This window comes from Eleutherodactylus coqui, chromosome 8 (genome assembly GCF_035609145.1).
Source record: "Eleutherodactylus coqui strain aEleCoq1 chromosome 8, aEleCoq1.hap1, whole genome shotgun sequence".
NCBI lineage: Eukaryota > Metazoa > Chordata > Amphibia > Anura > Eleutherodactylidae > Eleutherodactylus > Eleutherodactylus coqui.
In genome coordinates, this window is record NC_089844.1 from 40,427,888 (window position 1) to 40,454,014 (window position 26,127).

The 26,127-nt window shown below is 47.1% G+C and overlaps 1 pseudogene; it reads left to right on the plus strand.

Moving 5' to 3' along the window:
* Window positions 1-578: 578 nt before the first annotated feature.
* LOC136577867 (bifunctional heparan sulfate N-deacetylase/N-sulfotransferase 1-like) lies at window positions 579-25,583 on the plus strand (annotated as a pseudogene).
* The last annotated feature ends 544 nt before the right edge of the window (window positions 25,584-26,127 follow it).

The window sequence follows — 26,127 nt, forward strand, 5'->3', positions numbered from 1 at the left end:
CCCAATGCAAAATGTGTAGCAGGGCTCCTAATTATAATGTTTTATTCATAGTATTGGGCTCCCTATATGTAGAAGAGAGGCCTTATGGGCCCCCTAAAGCTCCTGGGCCCGGGTGCGACTGCATCCCCTGCACCCACTATAGTTACGCCCCTGGGTGGGAGCTAGTTGCTAAGCTCCCGCCCTGTTCCGCTACCTCCCATTGCTGGCAGCCGAGAGGGGGCGGGAGCTTAGCGCACTATCCACCGTCCCGTCTCGCCCCCTTCCTTTGTTGAGAGCCGGCGAAAGGGCAGAAAGGGGTCTCCCCCAGCCCGATGGCAATCTGGGCCATCTGAATGGGCCTGTTTACGCGAATTTCGGTCACACTGTACCCATAACACGGCCGAACAAAAATCTCTACGCTCGTATGAATGAAGCCTTAAGGTTATATTAATCAAAAATAGTTAAATCTGTTTTATTTTAGGCAGATAACAGGAGCTCTGGTGGACAGATGATCTATTTACAGGATTATTGAATTTCAAAAGATACATTGGAAGAGCCTCAGAAAAGTCACACAGGGAAAAGCCGTACTCATGTTCAGAATGTGGGAAGTGTTTTACTTGCAAGTGATATCGTTTTCCACATTTCAGAGAAGTCACACAGGAGAGAAGCCGTATTCATGTTCAGAATGTGGGAAATGTTTTAGTCAGAAATCACATTTTGCTAAACATGAAAGTAATAGCACCCATTCATTTGTATGCGTGTGTACACACATTTTTTTTTACTTGGACCAATAGTCAGATTGGAAAAAAAAACAAAACGCATCCTGACCTATTCTTGTCTGATTTTTGAATGGGAATAGAATGTTCCCATTCAAATAGCACACTCAAGATAGTAGGGAAGGACTATGCTTTACTGTTGTTGGTCAGTATGCACTGCCAGCTATGTATGCGTAAATTTGTGAGGTGTGATTTATTGGAGATTTATTGGAGTCTCCACACAGGTGTCCAGCTACAAACTGCCAATCCTGTCATTCAGATTCCAGCAGCACTCCTTGATAATCCAATTCCAGGCAGAGGTATCCAGTATTGCAAAGCCACCAACAGGGGATCATGGACCTTCAAATCCCCAACATTAGTCCAAAGATGCAAACAAGAGTGGCAGCATCAAGGGTGTATAATAAAATTACAATATCTGTATTGCTCCATGTTTTTAAAAAATGGCAACGTTTCGACCAGAGGTCTTTCTCAAGCATCTTTCAGCTACGAACTGCCAGACTGAGTACTGCTATATCCATAGCAACTGAGCCTGCAGGGGTTTGTGGGGGATGTAGTCCACCTATAATCCCTCAATTAGTGCACAAGGATAAGGGACCCGTGATGACATCACCAACATGTGGTCGGGGGGGGGGGGGGGGGAGGAGCTAAGAGCGAGTAACAGATTACATGATAGTTATATCAGGCTCTGCATGTAACTCACATAGCACACACACAGACTCACAGACAAGTGGCCGTTAGCACTTTGATTTAAATAGATCAATACATGTATAGGTAATTAATAAATAAGAATCTTATCAGTGTTTCCTCACACCTCCTCCAGTCCCTCTCCCTGGTTGTCATTTCTGAGCTCTTGATGACCAATTCCAGGGGTGATTACTCCCTACTGATCCTCCTCGATCTCTCCGCAGCATTTAACACTGTTGACCACAAACTCCTCCTCAGTATGCTTCGCTCATTGGACTAAAGGACACTGTTCTTTCCTGGTTCTCCTCCTACCCATCTGACCGCTCCTTCAGTGTCTCTTTTGCTGGCTCTACCTCCCCTCCTCTTACCCTTGCTGTTGGGGTCCCCCAGGGCTGTCCTTGGCCCCCTCCTCTTATCCATCTACAAAGCCCCTATTGGACAATCAGGAGATTTGGCTTTCAGTACCATCTCTATGCTGATGACACCCAGCTATACACCTCCTTCAGTGACATCACAGCAACATTCCTCCAGAATGCTACTGACTGTCTGTTTGCTGTCTCTAACACTATATCCTCTCTCTACCTAAAACTGAACCTCTCAAAAACTGACCTATTGGTGCTTCCGCCCTCTACTAACTGACCTCATCCTGACATCTCCATCGCGGTGTGTGGCACCATACCTCCCAGCACGCCCACTGCCTTGGGGTTATATTCAACTCCGATCTCTCCTTCATTCAATCTCTCACCTGAACATGTCATCTGCACCTCAAGAACATCGCAAGAATCCGCTCTTTTCTCACCGTGGACATGCTAAAAACGCTCACTGCTGCCCTCATCCACTCTCGGCTTGATTACTGCAACTCCCTGCTGATCAGCCTCCCTCGCACCAGACTCTACCCCCTCCAATCCATCCTGAATGCAGCAGCCAGGCTCATCTTTCTGTCCAGCCGCTTGTTGGATGCCTCTGCCCTTTGCCAGTCACTGCACTGGCTGCTCGTCAGATACAGAATTGAATTTAAACTCACCACCCTTGTCCACAAAGAGCTCCACAGCACTGCGCTGCCCTATATTGCATCCCTCATCTCGGTCTACCACCCAGCCTTCCGCTCTGCTAACGAAATCAGATCTTCACCACTTTACCTTTTGTATCACCCCATTATTTGTAGTATGTAAGCAGGACCCTCACCCTTACTGTTTCTATCAATTGATTACTAGATGTAACCATAATTGTCATTGATCGACTAATCTGAGTGCTCTTGCCCCTACCAACTTGTCAGGGCAGAGCCTCGATCGATCACTCTAGCGAGAGTGCGTGTGTGGAGCCACCAGACAACAGGTTGATTTGTAACCAGCTTTTGCGGGGTCCTGCCACATGTAGACCGAAAGCACAAATCACCCCCTGACTCGGTCTAACGCACTCCAGCACTCCACAATGCTGCTCATACACATGCTGCCAACACCAACTTTTAACGATAAGCTGGAAGCCAGACTTATGAATTTGGAGTGATGGTTCATTTTAAAACGGACAAGGCATGACTAATAAATTGCAGATTTATTCTAAAAAAGACTTGCAGTGCAAATGCATATATATATATATATATATAAAGATATACAAAAAGGTTGTTACATGGGAGTATAAGGATATACAGGCATGCACAACAAGACAGTATTTTCAAATAAAACAAGGAGAAAAAAGTCTTGAAAGTCCCCTTCAGGATACACTTATCTCCGCAAGTGATCCTCTAATTGGGAGTTTATGTATTCACTCAAAGGAATTCTACCCCAAACAAGCAAATGAAGAAAAGAAAGGGCAGGGTTATTTACACACATCACAGCTCTTGTCCAGGGGAATGTCAGACAATGGCCCTCTAAATACAAATATCAACAGGCAGGAGTGAGAAATGGGTGGAGGGGGGAGAATTGGACACTTATACAGCATCCTCACTGCTTAAGGCCTAAATGGGATAACAGTGGCACAACAATGGCTGGCGACCTACCCGTCTCTATATCACAGTGGTTTTGTTTGTTTCCCCCTGCTTTGTAAGCGCTGCAGAATATGATGGCGTTATATAAATAAAGAATATTATTAATAGAGGAACATATATGAAAACTTAAAAATAGAGACACTCTGGGACCAAAAATGTCATAAAATACATACAATTTGAACTGAAAAATGCACTTCCAAAAAACGTAAAATTTCCTGAAACATAAAAATTCAAAAATTAAATTAATTGGAATATACAAACTCACAACATATGCAATAAATCACAGAACCACTAGATGTCAGCCTTTTGCCTAAAAACAGATAAAACAAAAGATCCCACTATAAGTAGCAGTCCTGGAACTAGAATACAATCATGGATGAATATTAAGAAGAATGTAACAAAAACGCAACATTTCTGAATAATTAAGGGAAAATAAAGTAGATAAATGTATATACAATACGCTGCAAACGTTTTAGGTCGGTGTGAAAACTGCTGCAGAGTAAGGCCTCGTTCACACGAGCGTGATTTTAGTGCAGAAAACGCGAGCGGAAAGATCGTGTCTATTAGAACCAATGGTTTCCTATAGAAACGTTCAAATGAAGGAATTTTAGATGCGCAAAAAACTTGCACCTTCCAAAGATAGGACATGTGTGGCAACAATGCATGCATGTAAGGGCCGTGCTGCATGAAGAGATCGGACCTGACCTACCTCTGGTGCGTGATGCGCTGCAGTTTCCATAGACTCCTATGGAAGCAGGATAAAAAGGGAGGTGAAGGGAGTTCAGCTGTGAACCACGCTCGGAAAAGATCTCAGCTCGCCTTAATTATCCACTTAATTACCAATGCAAGCCATGGGCAAGGGTGTTAGGCCGCCTGCAGACGGGCGGAAATTCCACGGCGGGATTTCCCGTGGAATTTCCACCCGTGGAAGCTGCCATAGGATTGCGTTAACAAACGCAATCCTAGGCAGATGGCTGCGGTTTGGCCGCGCGAAATCTCGCGCGGCAAACAAATCGCGGCATGCTCTATTTCTCGGTGGGGCTCGCAGAAATCTCACTCCCCGGCCGGCTCCGTCTGCGCAAGCAGCCGGCACATTAAAAAGCCGCAGCCGCGGGAGGAGGTGAGTGCCACGCTGCTCTCTGCAGACGCTCGGGTTGGGTCTCGCTGCGAGGCGCAAGCGTGTGAGTGGTTGTCCTGTAAACGTCACTTTTCCTCAAGCAAAGCATTATTTTGCAAGACTGTTTTAAGTATGTTTAATTATGGGCGCAGCTTCGCCTCGATGGGCTTTTCCACCCAAAATAACTTTTTGAAAATACGGAGAAGACTGTGCCGATTGACTCGCCGTTTCCCTCACGTGAATGCATTTTTATGCGCGAATAAAGCTCAACCCTTCTGTGCGCCAAATTCCTCAGTTCACACGATTTTCGCTGGAGCTAGGAGTGATTTTTTGATGTGCCTGTTATGCATGAAAACCACATTCCTGTGAAGGAGCCCTAAGAATGCTTTCAGAAATAGAAGTGTTGATAGTTCATTTTGTCAATCAAAAAAATGCAAAGTGACAGAACTATTTATCTAGAATCATAGAATGGTGGAGTTGGAAGAGACCTCCAGGGTCATCGGGTCCAACCCCCTGCTCAGTGTCTGTCCAGCCTTTGTTTGAACACTTCCATTGAAGGAGAACTCTCCACCTTCCGTGGCAACCTGTTTCACTCATTGATCACCCTCACTGTCTAATATCTAATCTGCGTTTCCTCCCTTTCAGTTTCATCCCATTGCTTCTAGTCTTTCCTTGTGCAGATGAGCATAGGGCTGATCCCTCTGCACTGTGACAGCCCTTCAGATAGTTGTAGACAGCTATTAAAGGGGTTGTCCCGCGAAACAAAGTGGGGGTATACACATCTGTATGGCCATATTAATGCACTTTGTAATATACATCGTGCATTAAATATGAGCCAAACAGAAGTTATTCACTTACCTGTTCCGTTGCTAGCGTCCTCGTCTCCATGGTGCCGTCTAATTTTCAGCGTCTAATCGCCGGATTAGACGCGCTTGCGCAGTCCGGTCTTCTTCTTTTCTGAATGGGGCCGCTCGTGCCGGAGAGCGGCTCCTCGTAGCTCCGCCCCGTCACGTGCCGATTCCAGCCAATCAGGAGGCTGGAATCGGCAATGGACCGCACAGAAGACCTGCGGTCCACCGAGGGTGAAGATCCCGGCGGCCATCTTCACAAGGTAAGTCAGAAGTCACCGGAGCGCGGGGATTCGGGTAAGTACTGGACGGTTTGTTTTTTTTATGCCTGCATCGGGTTTGTCTCGCGCCGAACGGAGGGGGCTATTGAAAAAAAAAAAAAACCGTTTCGGCGTGGGACAACCCCTTTAAGTCTCCTTTCAGCCTTCTTTTTTGCAAGCTAAACATTCCCAGATACTTTAACCGTTCCTCATAGGACATGATTTGCAGACCACTCACCATCCGGGTAGCTCTTCTCTGAACTTGCTCCAGTTTGTCTATGTCTTTTTTAAAGTGGGGTTCCCAGAACTGGACACAGTATTCCAGATGAGGTCTGACTAAGGAAGAGTAGAGAGGGATAATGACCCCACATGACCCCGACTCTATGCTTCTCTTAATACATCCCAGAATTGTGTTTGCCTTTTTTGCAGCTGCATCACATTGTTGACTCATGTTCAGTCTGTGATCTATTAGTATACCCAAGTCTTTTTCGCATGTGCTGCTGCTTAGCCCAATTCCACCCATTCTGTATGTGCTTTTTGCATTTTTCTTGCCCAGATGTAGGACTTTGCATTCCTCCTTCTTAAATACCATTCTGTTAGTCACCGCCCACTGTTCAAGCTTTTCTAGACCTTTTTGAATAGTCTCTCTTCCCTAGTGTTAGCTATCCCTCCTAGCTTTGTGTTGTTGGCAAATTTTGATCAGTTTCACATCAATTCCCTCCTCCAGAACATTTATAAAAATGAACAACACTGGGCCTAGGACAGAGCCTTGTGGTACCCCACTTGATCTAAAATCTAAATCAAATCAATATTTGGTGTGACCGCTCTTTACCTTCACAACAGCATGTTATTCTAGGTAGAGATGAGCGAGCACCAAAATGCTCGGGTGCTCGTTACTCGGGACGAAATTATCGCGATGCTCGAGGGTTCGTTTCATGTAACGAACCCCATTGAAGTCAATGGGCGACTCGAGCATTTTTGTATATCGCCGATGCTCGCTAAGGTTTTCATTTGTGAAAATCTGGGCAATTCAAGAAAGTGATGGGAACGACACAGCAACGGATAGGGCAGGCGAGGGGCTACATGTTGGGCTGCATCTCAAGTTCACAGGTCCCACTATTAAGCCACAATAGCGGCAAGAGTGGGCCCCCCCCCCAACAATTTTTACTTCTGAAAAGCCCTCATTAGCAATGCATACCTTAGCTAAGCACCACACTACCTCCAACAAAGCACAATCACTGCCTGCATGACACTCCGCTGCCACTTCTCCTGGGTTACATGCTGCCCAACCCCCCCCCCCCCCGGCACGACCCAGTGTCCACAGCGCACACCAAATTGTCCCTGCGTAGCCTTCAGCTGCCCTCATGCCACGCCACACTCATGTCTATTTATAAGTGCATCTGCCATGAGGAGGAACCGCAGGCACACACTGCAGCGGGTTGGCATGGCTAGGCAGCGACCCTCTTTAAAAGGGGCGGGGCGATAGCCCACAATGCTGTACAGAAGCAATGAGAAATATAATCCTGTGCCACCGCCATCAGGAGCTGCACACGTGGGCATAGCAATGGGGAACCTATGTGCCACACACTATTCATTCTGTCAAGGTGTCTGCATGCCCCAGTCAGACCGCGTTTTTTTATAAATAGTCACAGGCAGGTACAACTCCGCAATGGGAATTCCGTGTGCACCCACAGCATGGGTGGCTCCCTGGAACCCACCCGCTGTACATAAATGTATCCCATTGCAGTGCCCCGGACAGCAGAGCTAACGTCAGATTAAATGCAGGTGGGCTTCGGCCCACACTGCATGCCCCAACCTGACCGGGCTTTTTAATTCATAGACACAGGCATGTACAACTCCCTATTGTGAAGTCCCTGTGGACCGACAGCATGGGTGGGTGCCAGGAAGCCACCGGCGGCACATAAATATATCCCATAGCATTGCCCATCACAGCTGAGGTAATGTCATGTTTAATGCAGGTGGGCTTCGGCCCACACTGCATGCCCCAGTCAGACTGGGGTTCTTTAGAAGTGGACACATGTAGTTACAACTCCGTGTGGACCGACAGCATGGGTGGCTCCCTGGAACCCAACGGCGGTACATAAATATATCCCATTGCAGTGCCCAGCACAGCTGATGTAACATCAGCTATAATGCAGGTGGGCAAAAAATTAATTGGATTACACTGTAGGCGAGGGCCCCAAAAAATTGGTGTACCAACAGTACTAATGTACCTCAGAAAAATTGCCCATGCCCAACCAAGAGGGCAGGTGAAACCCATTAATCGCTTTGGTTAATGTGGCTTAAGTGGTAACTAGGCCTGGAGGCAGCCCAGTTAAAATAAAAATTGGTTCAGGTGCAAGTTTCAACGCTTTAATGAGCATTGAAACGTCTAAAAATTGTTTAGAAAAATTATATGACTGAGCCTTGTGGGCCTAAGAAAAATTGCCCGTTCGGCGTGATTACGTGAGGTTTCAGGAGGAGGAGCAGGAGGAGGAATATTATACACAGATTGATGAAGCAAAAATGTCCCCGTTTTTGATGGTGATAGAGAACGATGCTTCCATCCGCGGGTGCAGCCTACGTATTGTTTAGGTATCGCTGCTGTCCGCTGGTGGAGAAGAGAAGTCTGGGGAAATCCAGGCTTTGTTCATCTTGATGAGTGTAAGCCTGTCGGCACTGTCGGTTGACAGGCGGGTACGCTTATCCGTGATGATTCCCCCAGCCGCACTAAACACCCACTCTGACAAGACGCTAGCCGCAGGACAAGCAAGCACCTCCAGGGCATACAGCGCGAGTTCAGGCCATGTGTCCAGCTTCGACACCCAGTAGTTGTAGGGGGCAGAGGCGTCACCGAGGACGGTCGTGCGATCGGCTACGTACTCCCTCACCATCCTTTTACAGTGCTCCCGCCAACTCAGCCTTGACTGGGGAGCAGTGACACAGTCTTGCTGGGGAGCCATAAAGCTGGCAAAGGCCTTGGAGAATGTTCCCCTGCCTGCGCTGTACATGCTGCCTGATCTCTGCGCCTCCCCTGCTACCTGGCCCTCGGAACTGCGCCTTCTGCCACTAGCGCTGTCGGATGGGAAGTTTACCATCAGTTTGTTCACCAGCGCCCTGTGGTATAGCATCATTCTCGAACCCCTTTCCTCTTCGGGAAAGAGAGTGGAAAGGTTCTCCTTATACCCTGGGTCGAGCAGTGTGTACACCCAGTAATCCGTAGTGGCCAGAATGCGTGTAACGCGAGGGTCACGAGAAAGGCATCCTAACATGAAGTCAGCCATGTGTGCCAGGGTACCTGTACGCAACACATGGCTGTCCTCACTAGGAAGATCACTTTCAGGATCCTCCTCCTCCTCCGGCCATACACACTGAAAGGATGACAGGCAAGCAGCATGGGTACCCTCAGCAGTGGGCCAAGCTGTCTCTTCCCCCTCCTCCTCATGCTCCTCCCCCTCCTACTCCTCCTCAACGCTCTGAGATATAGACATGAGGGTGCTCTGACTATCCAGCGACATACTGTCTTCCCACGCCTCCGTTTCTGAGTGCAAAGCGTCTGCCTTTATGCTTTGCAGGGAACTTCTCAAGAGGCATAGCAGAGGAATGGTGACGCTAATGATTGCAGCATCCCCGCTCACCATCTGGGTAGACTCCTCAAAGTTTCCAAGGACCTGGCAGATGTCTGCCAACCAGGCCCACTCTTCTGTAAATAATTGAGGAGGCTGACTCCCACTATGCCTCCCATGTTGGAGTTGGTATTCCACTATAGCTCTACGCTGCTCATAGAGTCTGGCCAACATGTGGAGCGTAGAGTTCCACCATGTGGGCACGTCGCACAGCAGTCGGTGCACTGGCAGATTAAACAGATGTTGCAGGGTCCGCAGGGTGGCAGCGTCCGTCTTGGAGTTGCGGAAATGTGCGCTGACCCGGCTCACCTTTCCGAGCAGGTATGACAAGTGTGGGTAGCTTTTCAGAAAGCGCTGAACCACCAAATTAAAGACATGGGCCAGGCATGGCACGTGCGTGAGGCTGCCGAGCTGCAGAGCCGCCACCAGGTTACGGCGGTTGTCACACACGACCATGCCCGGTTGGAGGCTCAGCGGCGCAAGCCAGCAGTCGGTCTGCTCTGTCAGACCCTGCAGCAGTTCGTGGGCTGTGTGCCTCTTCTCTCCTAAGCTGAGTAGTTTCAGCACGGCCTGCTGACGCTTGCCAACCGCTGTGCTGCCACGCCGCGCGACACCGACTGCTGGCGACGTGCTGCTGCTGCTGCTGACACATCTTGATTGCGAGACAGAGGTTGCGTTGGAGGAGGAGGAGGGTGGTTTAGTGGAGGAAGCATACACCGCCGCAGATACCAGCACCGAGCTGGGGCCCACAATTCTGGGGGTGGGTGGGACGTGAGCAGTCCCAGGCTCTGACTCTGTCCCAGCCTCCACTAAATTCACCCAATGAGCCGTCAGGGAGATATAGTGGCCCTGCCCGCCTGTGCTTGTCCACGTGTCCGTTGTTAAGGGGACCTTGGCAGTAACCGCGTTGGTGAGGGTGCGTACAATGTTGCGGGAGACGTGGTCGTGCAGGGCTGGGACGGCACATCGGGAAAAGTAGTGGCAACTGGGAACCGAGTAGCGCAGGGCCGCCGCCGCCATCATGCTTTTGAAGGACTCCGTTTCCACAAGCCTATACGGCAGCATCTCCAGGCTGATCAATTTGGCAATGTGCACGTTTAATGCTTGAGCGTGCGGGTGCGTGGCGGCGTACTTGCGCTTGCGCTCAAACAGTGGCGCTAGCCACATCTGGACGCTGCGCTGAGAGACATTGCTGGATGGGGCCGAGGACAGCGGAGGTGAGGGTGTGGGTGCAGGCCAGGAGACGGTAGTGCCTGTGTCCTCAGAGGGGGGTTGGATCTCAGTGGCAGGTTGGGGCACAGGGGGAGAGGCAGTGGTGCAAACCGGAGGCGGTGAACGGCCTTCGTCCCACCTTGTGGGGTGCTTGGCCATCATATGCCTGCGCATGCTGGTGGTGGTGGCTCCCCAGCTGATCTTGACGCGACAAAGGTTGCACACTACTGTTCGTCGGTCGTCAGGCGTCTCTGTGAAAAACTGCCACACCGTAGAGCACCTTGACCTCTGCAGGGTGGCATGGCGCGAGGGGGCGCTTTGGGAAACAGTTGGTGGATTATTCGGTCTGGCCCTGCCTCTACCCCTGGCCACCGCACTTGCTCGGCCTGTGCCCACACCCTGACTTGGGCCTCTGCGTCCTCGCCCGCGTCCACGTCCACGTCCTCTAGGCCTACCCCTACCCCTCAGCATGCTGTATTACCAGTAATGCAGAAACAGAACGCTGTAATTAAATGTGCCACTTATTGGCCTGTGGTTGGAGGCTGACCGCTTATGGAACGCACAGCAGAGCCAGGAAATAATTTTGCGCAAGCCTGCTGTAACACTTAGCTGGCTGCATATGAATTAGGAGGACAATTACACCCAGCACAGACCCAGTGCACTGAGGACAGTCACAGGCAGCCCAAATAGATTTTTTTTCCCAAATGTTTTTGGAAAGGCCCACTGCCTATATTCAATAAATATATGTCTTCTGTCCCTGCCTCACCACTACTGGCCCTGGAGTATGTAAAATAACTGCAAACTGTTGCACTGTGGACTGGAATACAGCGGTGATTTAACAGCCAACACAGAGCCAGGAAATAATTTTGCGCAAGCCTGCTGTAACACTTAGCTGGCTGCGTATGAATTAGGAGGACAACTACCCCCAGCACAGACCCAGTACACTGAGGACAGTCACAGGCAGCCCAAATAGATTTTTTTCCCCAAATGTTTTTGGAAAGGCCCACTGCCTATATACACTGCATATGTCTTCTCTCTCTGCGTCACCACTACTGGCCCTGGAGTATGTAAAATAACTGCAGACTGTTGCACTGTGGACTGGAATACAGCGGTGATGTAACAGCCAACACAGAGCCAGGAAATAATTTTGCGCAAGCCTGCTGTAACACTTAGCTGGCTGCGTATGAATTAGGAGGACAACTACCCCCAGCACAGACCCAGTACACTGAGGACAGTCACAGGCAGCCCAAATAGATTTTTTCCCCCAAATGTTTTTGGAAAGGCTCACTGCCTATATTCAATAAATATGTCTTCTGTCCCTGCCTCACCACCACTACTGGCCCTGGAGTATGTATAATTACTGCAGGGCGCAATGCTCTGCATGGCCGATATACAAAAAAAAAAAAAAAGTGCAACACTGCAAAAAGCAGCCTCCACACTACTGCACACGGTTAGATGTGGCCCTAAGAAGGACCATTGGGGTTCTTGAAGCCTAAAATACTCCTAACACTCTCCCTATAGCAGCTCCGGCACCAGCAGCACTGTCCCTGATCTCTGTCAGAATGCATCTGTGGCGAGCCGCGGGAGGGGCCGATTTATATACTCGGGTGACACCTGATCTCGCCAGCCACTCACTGCAGGGGGGTGGTATATTGCTTGAACGTCGCAGGGGGAAGTTGTAATGCCTTCCCTGTCTTTCTATTGGCCAGAAAAGCGCGCTAATGTCTCAGAGATGAAAGTGAAAGTAACTCGAACATCGCGTGGTACTCGTCACGAGTAACGAGCATCTCGAACACGCTAATACTCGAACGAGTATCAAGCTCGGACGAGTACGTTCGCTCATCTCTAATTCTAGGTACTCTTGCACACAGTCACGGATTTTGCAGGATTACAGTCAGGTGTATGATTAAACAGTTATACCAAACAGCTAATAATGCAAACCAGAAAGCAGCTCCTCTGCAGTCGCTCCCACTGAAGGACTGGCTGGAATCCACAACTGAAGCGCAGGAAAATTGAGAAAGTCCAGCATTGGGTTTAAAGCTTTCAGTCTTTATTAAATGTTATCAATCTTAATTTATTGAGTACATCTCAAATTGGCAAAGCAGGTTACAAAACTTCAGGTTGAAAGACCTGGAAGAGGCAACATAAAATGGTTCATGCAGGTCTCTATCAGCAGTTACACATTTAATAATTTGTTAACACAAACTTGCAAATATATTTGTATCCTTTCGGGTACCAGAGGTCTGTACTTTCCTGTAATAGTAGTATTTGCTATAAAGGATAAACAGAAATCAAAACCTAAACAATAAAGTAATACTGTAACTGATTATGGCAGTCGCATCTAAATGAATCTGTCGTTATTATGTGGTCAATGAGATAATTATCTGAATTCTCCAAATACGTTTGAGGGATCTCCCAGTCAGAGTGCACCTGAGGGCCTGCGCTGCCTGGGTCTCCTCGATCCCAACCCATAGTCTGCTCTCCTATGGGGCCATCAATCTCTGGCTTGGGGTCCACGATGGGCTGGTGCTGGACATTGTCTTCCTCCAGCAACTTTTTTTTACTTTAAATGATCACTGCTATCCATTGGATAACAGTGATCATCTCTGCAGGGACATCCCTCTGCTCCTGGCTACACATGGCAGCCAGGAGCAGAGGGATTTTAAATTTCCCGGGTCCTGAGCCCCTCTGTGCACGTGCCCGATGTCAAGCAGAAGGGGACTCCGGTCCCGGAAGTCTGGGACACCGCTGAGGAGCGGGGGTGAATATTTTCACCTCCCCTCATGGATCCGATCCATGAGGGGAGGTGAAATGAAGCTTATTTTTACTTTTTTTAAAAACTTTTTTGCGATCGCCACGATCCACTGGATAGTGGCGATCACGGGTCCGGGGACCGCTTGCCACGGTCCCTGGGGACATCTCCTAGTTCTCAGCTAACTTCAGGAGCCGGGAACCAGGAGATTTTAAACTCCCCGGGGCTCCCATTCTTCTGCGCATGCGCGTGACGTCATTCGTCTGCCGCGCATGCGCAAAAGGGCCGCGTCGGGTCCCGGAGGACCCATTCTCCGCGGCAGACATCAGGGAAGCCGGGTGAGTAATTTCAGCTGCCCTGATGGATCCAATCCATCAGGGCAGCTAAATCTTTAACTTTTTAAACTTTTTTTTACACTTTATTGCGATCGGCGCTATCCATTGGATAGCGCCGATCGCAATTCCGGGGGGGACTGCCTGCAGCCCAGGATGACAGCTCCATGCTGTCGGCTACCTGCAGTCACCAACAGCATGGAGCTGTCACATCCAGAGCCCACAGGGCTTTATTCTCTGTAGGACGCATGTTTTTACATCCTCAGAGAATAAAGCCCACTTGGGCAGGACGTAAAAACACTATGGGCTGGTCACTAAGGGGTTAACTGGCAGAGCCCTCCCAAAGAAATCTTTAGAAGCATTAATTTCCATACTTCCCAAAGAAGGCAAAAATTCTGAACTATGTAGTAACTATAGGGCAATCTCCATACTGAACACCGACCTTAAACTGTAGGCTAAAGTTATCGCACATGGAATCTCACCCTTTCTCATACATCCTGATCAAGTGGGGTTTGTCCCAAATAGAGAGGGGAACTTCAACACTTCTCGACTTATACATGCAATACATTACGCCAGACTCAATAAAACCCCTCGTGTTCTACTTGGCACAGATGCTGAAAATGCCTCTGATAGAGTAAACTGGAATTACATAAGAGACACCCTGCATAAATTTGGATTGCCAATGCAACTAATTTCTGCCATCTTTTCCCCATATTCAGAACCCACAGCAAGAGTGCGGGTCACCGAGACGTTATCGAAACCCTTCACGAACAAAAACAATACTAGGCAGGGCGGTCCGCCTTCCTCCACTCTTTTTGTACTGGTGATGGAAACACTACTCCAAAAAATAAGACAAGTGGCCAAAAGGTTACACACACTACAGCAGCCTATGATGATCTAATTCTGATAACAAACAGGAAATCAGCAGTCCTAGGAACGTTTGAAAATTTTGGAAAAGTCGTTATTAAATGATGCAGACCAACAGACATGGAGAAGAAAATGTGCCACCTTGTATGCTTCAAGCAAGCATGTTGCCCATAATCATAGACATCAAGGCACATGCGAGTAACACATTTATCATGATAGAAAGCCAAAGGGTTGCTTGAAACAAGAACACATGACTCCAGAGGCTAAATACAATTACAAGGAAACCAAGTAAAAATAAATAACTAATAAGGCAATAAAAACTCTAGTGGGCAGTCCATAGATTGGCAAGATATGCATCTAAAATGCCTTTCTATCAAAAAGTAAGCGATGATGGTCTCCACCCCATAATGGGCAGTTGACTCTTCAAATACTGCACACTTGAAGAGAGGAAAAATCTCCTTAATGAATCAAAGAGAAATAGGATGAAATAGCGGACACATTTTTTTCTTTCAGCATGTTTAAAACCCCTTCCCGATCCAGGACGTACATTTACGTCCTGGAGCGTCGGGGTATGTATGCAGAAAGGTCGCGGAGCGACCTCTCTGCATACAGCGCAGGCGTCAGCCGTTTAGTACAGCTGACACCCGCGGGCAATAGACGTGATCGGCCTTACGGCCGATCGCGGCTATTAACTCTTTAAATGCCCGTCAATTCTGACAGCGGCATTTAAAGCCCCCGAACGCTGTTCGGAGGTCTTGCACGGCCCCCCCGCGGTGAGATCGTGCAGGTGTCATGGCTGTCGGGGGTATTCTGAAAGGCCCCAGGGCTGCCTTGATAGGCTGCCTGTCAGAATGCAGTATGACGTAATGCTATAGCATTATGTCATACTGCAGGAGCGATCAAAGTATTGCATACTGTAGTCCCCCAGGGGGACTTAAAAGTAAAGTGAAAAAAGAGCAATAAAGATTTTTTAATTGTTAAAAAAAAAAAAAAAAAAAAAGGAACAAAAAAGTTTAAATCATCCCCTTTTTGCCATATCTATAATTAAAAAGTCTATATATTAAAATGAAAATACATATTTGGGATCAACGCATCCGTAAAAGTCAGATGTATCAAAGTAGTACATTATTTACCATGCACGGTGAATGTTGTCTGAAAAAAAAAAAAAAAAGAACGCCAGAAATGCACTTTTCCAGTCAACGCAATAAAAAGCGATCAAAATCGTACGTATTCTGAATTAATGCTAACGGAAACTACAGGACATTCCGCAAACATGAGCCATTGTTGAACTACATCGACGGAAAAATAAAAAAGTTATTGCGCGCACAAAATGACTGCAAAAAATAATTGAAAAAAAATTTAATGTCTTTAAAAAAAAAAAGAGTAGTATAGTAATAAAACAACTATACAAGTTTGGTATCGTAGCAATCATACTGACCCATAGAATAAAGTTATCATGTCATTTTTTTTGCAGTTTGTGCTGTAGAAACAAAACGCACTGAAAGATAGCAGAATGTTTTGTTTTTTTTCATTTTACTCCACTTAGAATTTTTTAAATGTTTTTCAGTACATTACATCCTACAGTAAAAGGAACCATTAAAAAACACAACTTGTCCCGCAAAAAACAAGCCCTCATACACCGACGTCGATGGATAAATAAAGGAGTTATGACTTTTTTAATGGGGGGAAGAAAAAACGAAAACGGAAAAAATAAAAGAGCCACGTCATGTAGAGGTTAATATCTGATATATGTCTTATTGTAGTTTATAAACTGCAGACTGTAAACCCAACATATTGCACATGTCTATCCTGTCATAACTACTAAAAACTACTATAATACTGCAACCAATGTACAAAAATGTAACTACTATAATACTGCCTCCTATGCAGAAGACTATAACTACTTTGATACTGCCCCCTATGTACAAGAAAATAACTACTATAATATTGCCCTTATGTACAAGAATATAACTACTATAATACTGCCCCCTATGTACAAGATTATAACTACTATAATACTACCTCCTATGTACAAGAATATAACTACTATAATACTGCCTCCTATGTACAAGAATATAGCCACTATAATACTGCTCCCTGTGTACAAAAAAATAACTACTATAATACTGCCTCTATGTACAACAATATAACTACTATAATACTGCTCCCTATGTACAAGAATATAACTACTATAATACTGCCCCCTATGTACAAGATTATAACTACTATAATACTACCTCCTATGTACAAGAATATAACTACTATAATACTGCCTCCTATGTACAAGAATATAACCACTATAATACTGCCCCCTATGTACAAGAATATAACTACTATAATACTGCCCGCTATGTACAAGAATATAACTACTATAATACTACCTCCTATATACAAGAATATAACTACTATAACACTGTCTCCTATGTACAAGAATATAACTACTATAATACTGCCTCCTCTGTACAAGAATATAACTACTATAATACTGCCTCCTATGTACAAGAATATAACTACTATAATACTGCTCCCTGTGTACAAGAAAATAACTACTATAATACTGCCTCTATGTACAACGATATAACTACTATAATACTGCTCCCTATGTAACAGAATATAACTACTATAATACTGCCCCCTATGTACAAGAATATAACTACTATAATACTGCTCCCTGTGTACAAGAAAATAACTACTATAATACTGCCCCCTATGAACAAGAATATAACTACTATAATACTGCCCCCTATGTACAAGAGAATAGCTACTATAATACTGCCCCCTATGTACAAGAATATAACTACTGTAATACTGCCCTCTATGTACAAGAATATAACTACTATAATACTGTCCTCTATGTACAAGAATATAACTACTATAATACTGCTCCCTATGTACAGGAATATAACTACTATAATACTGCCCTCTATGTACAAGAATATAACTACTATAATACTGCTCCCTATGTACAGGAATATAACTACTATAATACTGCTCCCTATGTACAGGAATATAACTACTATAATACTGCCCCATATGTACAAGAATATAACTACTATAATACTGCCTCCTATGTACAAGAATATAACTACTATAACACTGCCCCCTATGTACAAGAATATAACTACTATAATACTGCCCCCTATGTACAAGAATATAACTACTATAATACTGCCCCCTATGTACAAGAATGTAACTAATATAATACTGCCCCCTATGTACAAGAATATAACTACTATAATACTGCCCGCTATGTACAAGAATATAACTACTATAATACTGCCCCCTATGTACAAGAATATAACTACTATAATACTGCTCCTATGTACAAGGCCGCCCCTTTTCAATTGCCCACGGTCAGAGGGGGCAAAATGTTGCTCTGGAAGTACTGTGTTCTTCGGTGAAGCTTATTCCCCAAATGTTTTCATTTAGTTTTTTGATAAAGTACAAAAGACTTTCTTCATTTCACAGTACTTCCAGAGCAACATTTTTGGATGTAGAATTGTATATAGAAAACCAGGAAATAATCACTAAAACCTTCTTCAAAAAAACAGACACTAATAGTTACCTTAGTTATAAGAGTTGCCACGCGAAAACATGGAAAAACAACATTCCCTACGGACAATTTACCCGCCTGGGAAGAAATTGCACAAGATCTAATGATTTTATCAGTCAATCAGACATTTTAAAGAAACGTTTTAAAGAAAAAGGTTACCCCAACCTATTAGTGGAACAAGCTTACAAAAAAGCTCTGAAACATAATGAAGAAGAAAACACAGAAGTAAGAATAAAAAATGGAAAGAAAGAGAAAGAAAAAAGAAAAAATGACTCCAAATTGTCAGATGGCCAACCGAGATTCATCACCAAATACAGTGTTCAACATGATAAAATTCGAAAGATTTTTCAAAAACATTGGAACATCCTTAAAGAGGATCCATTTCTACAAACCTCACATGCCCCCAACCCAACCCTTACATTCCGTAAGAACAAAACCATTAAGGAATTGGTAGCTCCTTCATGCCCACACAAACGAATCCAAAACTTTAGAAAAAAGAAGAAAACCAAAATAACAGGAAATAACACCAACTTAAACAATATAAAAGGTACTTTCAGATGCGGTAAACCCAGATGCAAGTGCTGTGCTCTTATTTCCCACGGCAGAAAAGAGATAAAAGTCCAATTGGACGGTACAACACATCACATTAAAAATCTGCTTAATTGTGCCACTAACTATGTAATCTATTACCTGGAATGCCCATGCGGGCTAGGTTATGTAGGACGCACCATCAACGCATTGAGAATACGCATTGGACAACAGAGGAACAACATAACTAAGGGCTTTCTTACTCATAGTGTATCACGACATTTCCTTCAACATCATAACTGTGATTTCACCGGGTTAAACAGTAACGCCGTTGGAGAAAATTCATTCAAAAAAAATTTGGGAAATGTAAAAAGAAGGGAAATGTACTGGATTTATAAAATGAAAGCTTTAGTCCCATTTGGGCTTAATGACGTTTTAGAGAAGAATATTTAATCCTTGATTTAATTCTTGTTTTTATTATATCTATTTTAACTGTATTGTCATTTTCAGTAATCAATAGAATTATCATTTTTATTATTAACTGTTATTATCATGTATCAACAGACAATATCATAATCCATTTATGTTCCATTTTATGAATATTTATTGTCAAACTTATTTTTAGCAGAATGTTTATCGCTAAACCTATACCTGTTTATTTATGCATCTTTCCCCTCCCCCTTCCCTCCCCCCTACCATTCCAAAATGTCCACTACTTTACTTTATACACAGTATTTTGCCAGTCATTAATAATTTATTATAATAAATAGAGATGAGCGAACGTACTTGTCCGAGCTTGATGGTCGTTCGAGTATTAGCGTGTTCGAGATGCTCGTTACTCGTAACGAGTACCACGCGATGTTCGGGTTACTTTCACTTTCATCTCTGAGACGTTAGCGTGCTTTTCTGGCCAATAGAAAGACAGGGAAGGCATTACAACTTCCCCCTGCGACGTTCAAGCCCTATACCACCCCCCTGCAGTGAGTGGCTGGCGAGATCAGGTGTCACCCGAGTATATAAATCGGCCCCTCGCGCGGCTCGGCTCAGATGCATTCTGACATAGAGGAGGGAAAGTGCTATTGGTGCCGGAGCTGCTATAGGGAGAGTGTTAGGAGTATTTTAGGCTTCAAGAACCCCAACGGTCCTTCTTAGGGCCACATCTAACCGTGTGCAGTAGTGTGGAGGCTGCTTTTTGCAGTGTTGCACATTTTTTTTTTTTTTGTATATCGGCCGTGCAGAGCATTGCGTCCTGCAGTAATTTTACATTGTCCAGGGCCAGTAGTGGTGAGGCAGGGACAGAAGACATATTTAGTGTATATAGGCAGTGGGCCTTTCCAAAAACATTTGGGAAAAAAATCTATTTGGGCTGCCTGTGACCGTCCTCAGTGTACTGGGTCTGTGCTGGGGGTAGTTGTCCTAATTCATACGCAGCCAGCTAAGTGCTACAGCAGGCTTGCGCAAAATTATTTCCTGGCTCTGCTGAGCGTTCCGTAAGCGAAGTCAGCCTCCAACCACAGGCCAATAACTGGCACATTTAATTATAGCGTTCTGTTTCTGCACTACTGGTAATACAGCATGCTGAGGGGTAGGGGTGGGCCTAGAGGACGCGGGCGAGGACGTGGAGGCCCAAGTCAGGGTGTGGGCACAGGCCGAGCCAGTGCGGTGGCCAGGGTAGAGGCAGGGCCAGACCGAATAATCCACCAACGGTTTCCCAAAGCGCCCCCTCGCGCCATGCCACCCTGCAGAGGTCAAGGTGCTCTATGGTGTGGCAGTTTTTCACAGAGACGCCTGACGAGCGACGAACAGTGGTGTGCAACCTTTGTCGCGCCAAGATCAGCTGGGAAGCCGCCACCACCAGCATGCGCAGGTATATGATGGCCAAGCACCCCACAAGGTGGGACGAAGGCCGTTCACCGCCTCCGGTTTGCACCACTGCCTCTCCCCCTGTGCCCCAACCTGCCACTGAGATCCAACCCCCCTCTGAGGACACAGGCACTACCGTCTCCTGGCCTGCACCCACACCCTCACCTCCGCTGTCCTTGGCCCCATCCAGCAATGTCTCTCAGCGCAGCGTCCAGACGTCGCTAGCGCCACTGTTTGAGCGCAAGCGCAAGTACGCCGCCACGCACCCGCACGCTCAAGCGTTAAACGTGCACATTGCCAAATTGATCAGCCTGGAGATGCTTCCGTATAGGCTTGTGGAAACGGAGGCTTTCAAAAGTATGATGGCGGCGGTGGCCCCGCGCTACTCGGTTCCCAGTTGCCACTACTTTTCCCGATGTGCCGTCCCAGCCCTGCACGACCACGTCTCCCGCAACATTGTACGCGCCCTCACCAACGCGGTTACTGCCAAGGTCCACTTAACAACGGACACGTGGACAAGCACAGGCGGGCAGGGCCACTATATCTCCCTGACGGCACATTGGGTGAATTTAGTGGAGGCTGGGACTGAGTCAGAGCCTGGGACCGCTCACGTCCTACCCACCTCCAGAATTGTGGGCCCCAGCTCGGTGCTGGTATCTGCGGCGGTGTATGCTTCCTCCACTAAACCACCCTCCTCCTCCTCCTACGCAAGCTCTGTTTCGCCATCAAGATGTGTCAGCAGCAGCAGCACGTCGCCAGCAGTCGGTGTCGCGCGGCACGGCAGCACAGCGGTGGGCAAGCGTCAGCAGGCCGTGCTAAAACTACTCAGCTTAGGAGAGAAGAGGCACACGGCCCACGAACTGCTGCAGGGTCTGACAGAGCAGACCGACCGCTGGCTTGCGCCGCTGAGCCTCCAACCGGGCATGGTCGTGTGTGACAACGGCCGTAATCTGGTGGAGGCTCTGCAGCTCGGCAGCCTCACGCACGTGCCATGCCTGGCCCATGTCTTTAATTTGGTGGTTCAGCGCTTTCTAAAAAGCTACCCACACTTGTCATACCTGCTCGGAAAGGTGCGCCGGGTCAGCGCACATTTCCGCAACTCCAAGACGGACGCTGCCACCCTGCGGACTCTGCAACATCGGTTTTATCTGCCAGTGCACCGATTGCTGTGCGACGTGCCCACATGGTGGAACTCTACGCTCCACATGTTGGCTTTATGAGCAGCGTAGAGCTATTGTGGAATACCAACTCCAACATGGGCGGCGTAGTGGGAGTCAGCCTCCTCAATTCTTTACAGAAGAGTGGGCCTGGTTGGCAGACATCTTCCAGGTCCTTGGAAACTTTGAGGAGTCTACCCAGATGCTGAGCGGGGATGCTGCAATGATTAGCGTCACCATTCCCCTGCTATGCCTCTTGAGAAGTTCCCTGCAAAGCATAAAGGCAGATGCTTTGCACTCGGAAACGGAGGCGTGGGAAGACAGTATGTCGCTGGATAGTCAGAGCACCCTCATGTCTATATCTCAGCGCATTGAGGAACAGGAAGAGGAGGAGGGGGAGGAGCATGAGGAGGAGGGGGAAGAGACCGCTTGGCCCACTGCTGAGGGTAGACATGCTGCTTGCCTGTCATACTTTCAGCGTGTATGGCCAGAGGAGGAGGAGGAGGAGGAGGAGGAGGAGGAGGATCCTGAAAGTGATCTTCCTAGTGAGGACAGCTATGTGTTGCGTACAGGTACCCTGGCACACATGGCTGACTTCATGTTAGGATGCCTTTCTCGTGACCCTCGCGTTACACGCATTCTGGCCACTACAGATTACTGGCTGTACACACTGCTCGACCCACGGTATAAGGAGAACCTTTCCACTCTCATTCCCGAAGAGGAAAGGGGGTTCCAGAATGATGCTATACCACAGGGCGCTGGTGGACAAACTGATGGTAAACTTCCCATCCGACAGCGCTAGTGGCCGAAGGCGCAGTTCCGAGGGCCAGGTAGCAGGGAAGGCGCAGAGATCAGGCAGCATGTACAGCGCAGGCAGGGGACCATTATCCAAGGCCTTTACCAGCTTTCTGGCTCCCCAGCAAGACTGTGTCACCGGTCCCCAGTCAAGGCTGAGTTGGCAGGAGCACTGTAAAAGGATGGTGAGGGAGTACGTAGCCGATCGCACGACCGTCCTCGGTGATGCCTCTGCCCCCTACAACTACTGGGTGTCGAAGCTGGACACGTGGCCTGAACTCGCGCTGTATGCCCTGGAGGTGCTTGCTTGTCCTGCGGCTAGCGTCTTGTCAGAGAGGGTGTTTAGTGCGGCTGGGGGAATCATCACGGATAAGCGTACCCACCTGTCAACCGACAGTGCCGACAGGCTTATACTCATCAAGATGAACAAAGCCTGGATTTCCCCAGACTTCTCTTCTTCACCAGTGGACAGCAGCGATACCTAAACAATACGTAGGCTGCACCCGCGGATGGAAGCATCGTTCTCTATCACCATCAAAAACGGGGACCTTTTTGCTTCATCAATCTGTGTATAATATTCCTCCTCCTCCTCCTGCTCCTCCTCCTGAAACCTCACATAATCACGCCGAACGGGCAATTTTTCTTAGGCCCACAAGGCTCAGTCATATAATTTTTCTAAACAATTTTTAGACGTTTCAATGCTCATTAAAGCGTTGAAACTTTCACCTCAGCCAATTTTTATTTTAACTGGGCTGCCTCCAGGCCTAGTTACCAATTAAGCCACATTAACCAAAGCGATTAATGGGTTTCACCTGCCCTCTTGGTTGGGCATGGGCAATTTTTCTGAGGTACATTAGTACTGTTGGTACACCAATTTTGGGGGGCCCTCGCCTACAGTGTAATCCAATTAATTTTTAGCCCACCTGCATTACAGCTGACGTTACATCAGCTGTGTTGGGCACTGCAATGGGATACATTAATGTACCGCCGGTGGGTTCCAGGGAGCCACCCATGCCGTGAGTCCACACGGAGTTGTAACTGCATGTGTCCACTTCTAAAGAACCCCAGTCTGACTGTGGCATGCAGTGTGGGCCGAAGCCCACCTGCATTAAGCACGACGTTACCTCAGCTGTGATGGGCAATGCAATGGGATACATTAATGTACAGCCGGTGGGTTCCAGGGAGCCACCCATGCTGTGGGTGCACACGGAATTCCCATTGCGGAGTTGTACCTGCCTGTGACTATTTATAAAAAACCGCGGTCTGACTGGGGCATGCAGACACGTTGACAGAATGAATAGTGTGTGGCACATAGGTTCCCCATTGCTATGCCCACGTGTGCAGCTCCAGATGGAGGTGGCACAGGATTGGATTTCTCATTGCTTCTGTACAGCATTGTGGGCTATCGCCCCGCCCCTTTTTAAAGAGGGTCGCTGCCTAGCCGTGCCAACCCTCTGCAGTGTGTGCCTGTGGTTCCTCCTCATGGCAGACGCACTTATAAATAGACATGAGGGTGGGGTGACATGAGGGCAGCTGAAGGCTGTGCAGGGACAGTTTGGTGTGCGCTGTGGACACTGCGTCGTGCGGGGGCGGGGCAGCATGTAACCCAGGAGAAGTGGCAGCGGAGTGTCATGCAGGCAGTGATTGTGCTTTGTTGGAGGTAGTGTGGTGCTTAGCTAAGGTATGCATTGCTAATGAGGGCTTTTCAGAAGTAAAAGTTGTTGGGAGGGGGGGGGCACTCTTGCTGGTATTGTGGCTTAATAGTGGGACCTGGGAACTTGAGATGCAGCCCAACATGTAGCCCCTCACCTGCCCTATCCGTTGCTGTGTCGTTCCCATCACTTTCTTGAATTGCCCCGATTTTCACAAATGAAAACCTTAGCGAGCATCGGCGATATACAAAATTGCTCGAGTCGCCCATTAACTTCAATGGGGTTCGTTACTCGAAACGAACCCTCGAGCATCGCGATAATTTTGTCCCGAGTAACGAGCACCCGAGCATTTTGGTGCTCGCTCATCTCTAGTATCCACACCTGAAACTTGTGCGCTTCCGAAAAGGATTCATCCATAGTGGCATTATGGTGCTACCTCGCCAAACCTGTGGCCTCTTCCCCCACACCATATTCTATTATGAATATCCCAGAGGCCCCGTGGAACTGGATAAGATTATTAACGGAGGTGAACTTTTCGTCACCGTACTGCTAAACCCTATCAACATTTTTATGACCCACTTGTCTAATTATGGTAATGATTGCCTGGGACTGTACACTTTCAAGCATTTGGTACAGTTTTTGAACAGCTGGACAAACCTGAAACTGCAGACTCTGCCTCCTGTGCAGCTGGTTCATAAATCTTTCCAAATATTTCCAGAGGGGAAGGACCCATTGTGGCAGGATTCTTGTGAAGAAAAGTGGTTTAAAGACATTTGGTCGAAGAAGAAAACCTGTGACCGCTTTCCCAAGCTGCTCATAATTGGACCTCAGAAAACAGGAACCACGGCCTTGTAACTCTTTCTGGGAATGCACCCAGACGTGAGCAGTAATTACCCCAGCTCAGAGACCTTTGAGGACATCCAGTTCCTCAATGGCCAAAATTACCACAAAGGGATTGACTGGTACATGGAGTATTTCCCCATTCCATCAAACACCACTTCAGACTTTTACTTTGAGAAGAGCGCCAACTGCTTTGACTCTTGTTCTTTAGCCTAAGGCTAAACTCATTACTATAATTAATCCTGCATACCGCGCTAACTCCTGGTACCAGCATCAAGGGGCCCATGATGACCCTATGGCCCTGAAATACACTTTCTAAGAAATCATAACTGCTGAAGCAGATGCCTCAGCAAAGTAACGAGCGCTGCAGAGCAGGTGCCTTGTCCCAGGGTGGTACTCCACTCATACTGAATGATGGTTAAACCACTTTCACTCTAACCAGATGTTGGTTTTAGATGGTAAGCTTCTGCACACTGAGCCTGCCAACGTAATGGATTCTGTTCAAAAATTCCTTGGATTGGCGAATGCCATAGACTACCACAAAATCCTGGCGCTTGATGCCAAGAAGGGATTTTGGTGTCAACTTCTAGATGGTGGGAAAAAGAAAGGGGAGGAAATACCCAGATATGGACTCGGGTTTGTGATCCTTCTTGATAGACTAGTATTGGGACTATAACATCGAGCTCTCCAAGCTGCTGTACAAGATGGGTCAGACACTACCCACCTGGCTGAGAGAGGAGCTGCAGAACATGAGGTAGCTGTCGGCCGCTGCTTTTGGGAACAGGATAAGTTCTTAAGAATTTGACCAAGTAGATACGGCATCAAAGGACTATGGCCTTACCCGCTTGTCAAGTGACTTCGATAGAAAGACATCGAGATGGACGTCCTTTACTTCTGAAGGCATCGCACAGCAACTGATATGCATCTTTAAAGGCCTGTTTTAGAGGTCTGGTTTATATTGTGTAGGACCCTCTGCTTTGTAGGGTCTTACAAGTTTGTGTGACTGTTGGACTCAACCACTTATAAAAGTATTAGCACCCCAGTGATTAGGAATGACGTGGAAATCTTGGATAGGTCTGAATTTGGAACTTCCAACAATGTGGGCTTTAAATGACTCAATACTATAGATGGAAGTGCCACTAAACGATGAAATACCATGCATTTCAAGAATATTTCCTGGTCTTCCCACAAAGAGACTGCAACCGTTTCCAAGCTGCTCCTTGGAATCGTCCTGAATTCACATAGATAACTAAATGTGATATTTGGTTAAATGAAATCTTTACTTCCCATGGAATTAGTGTG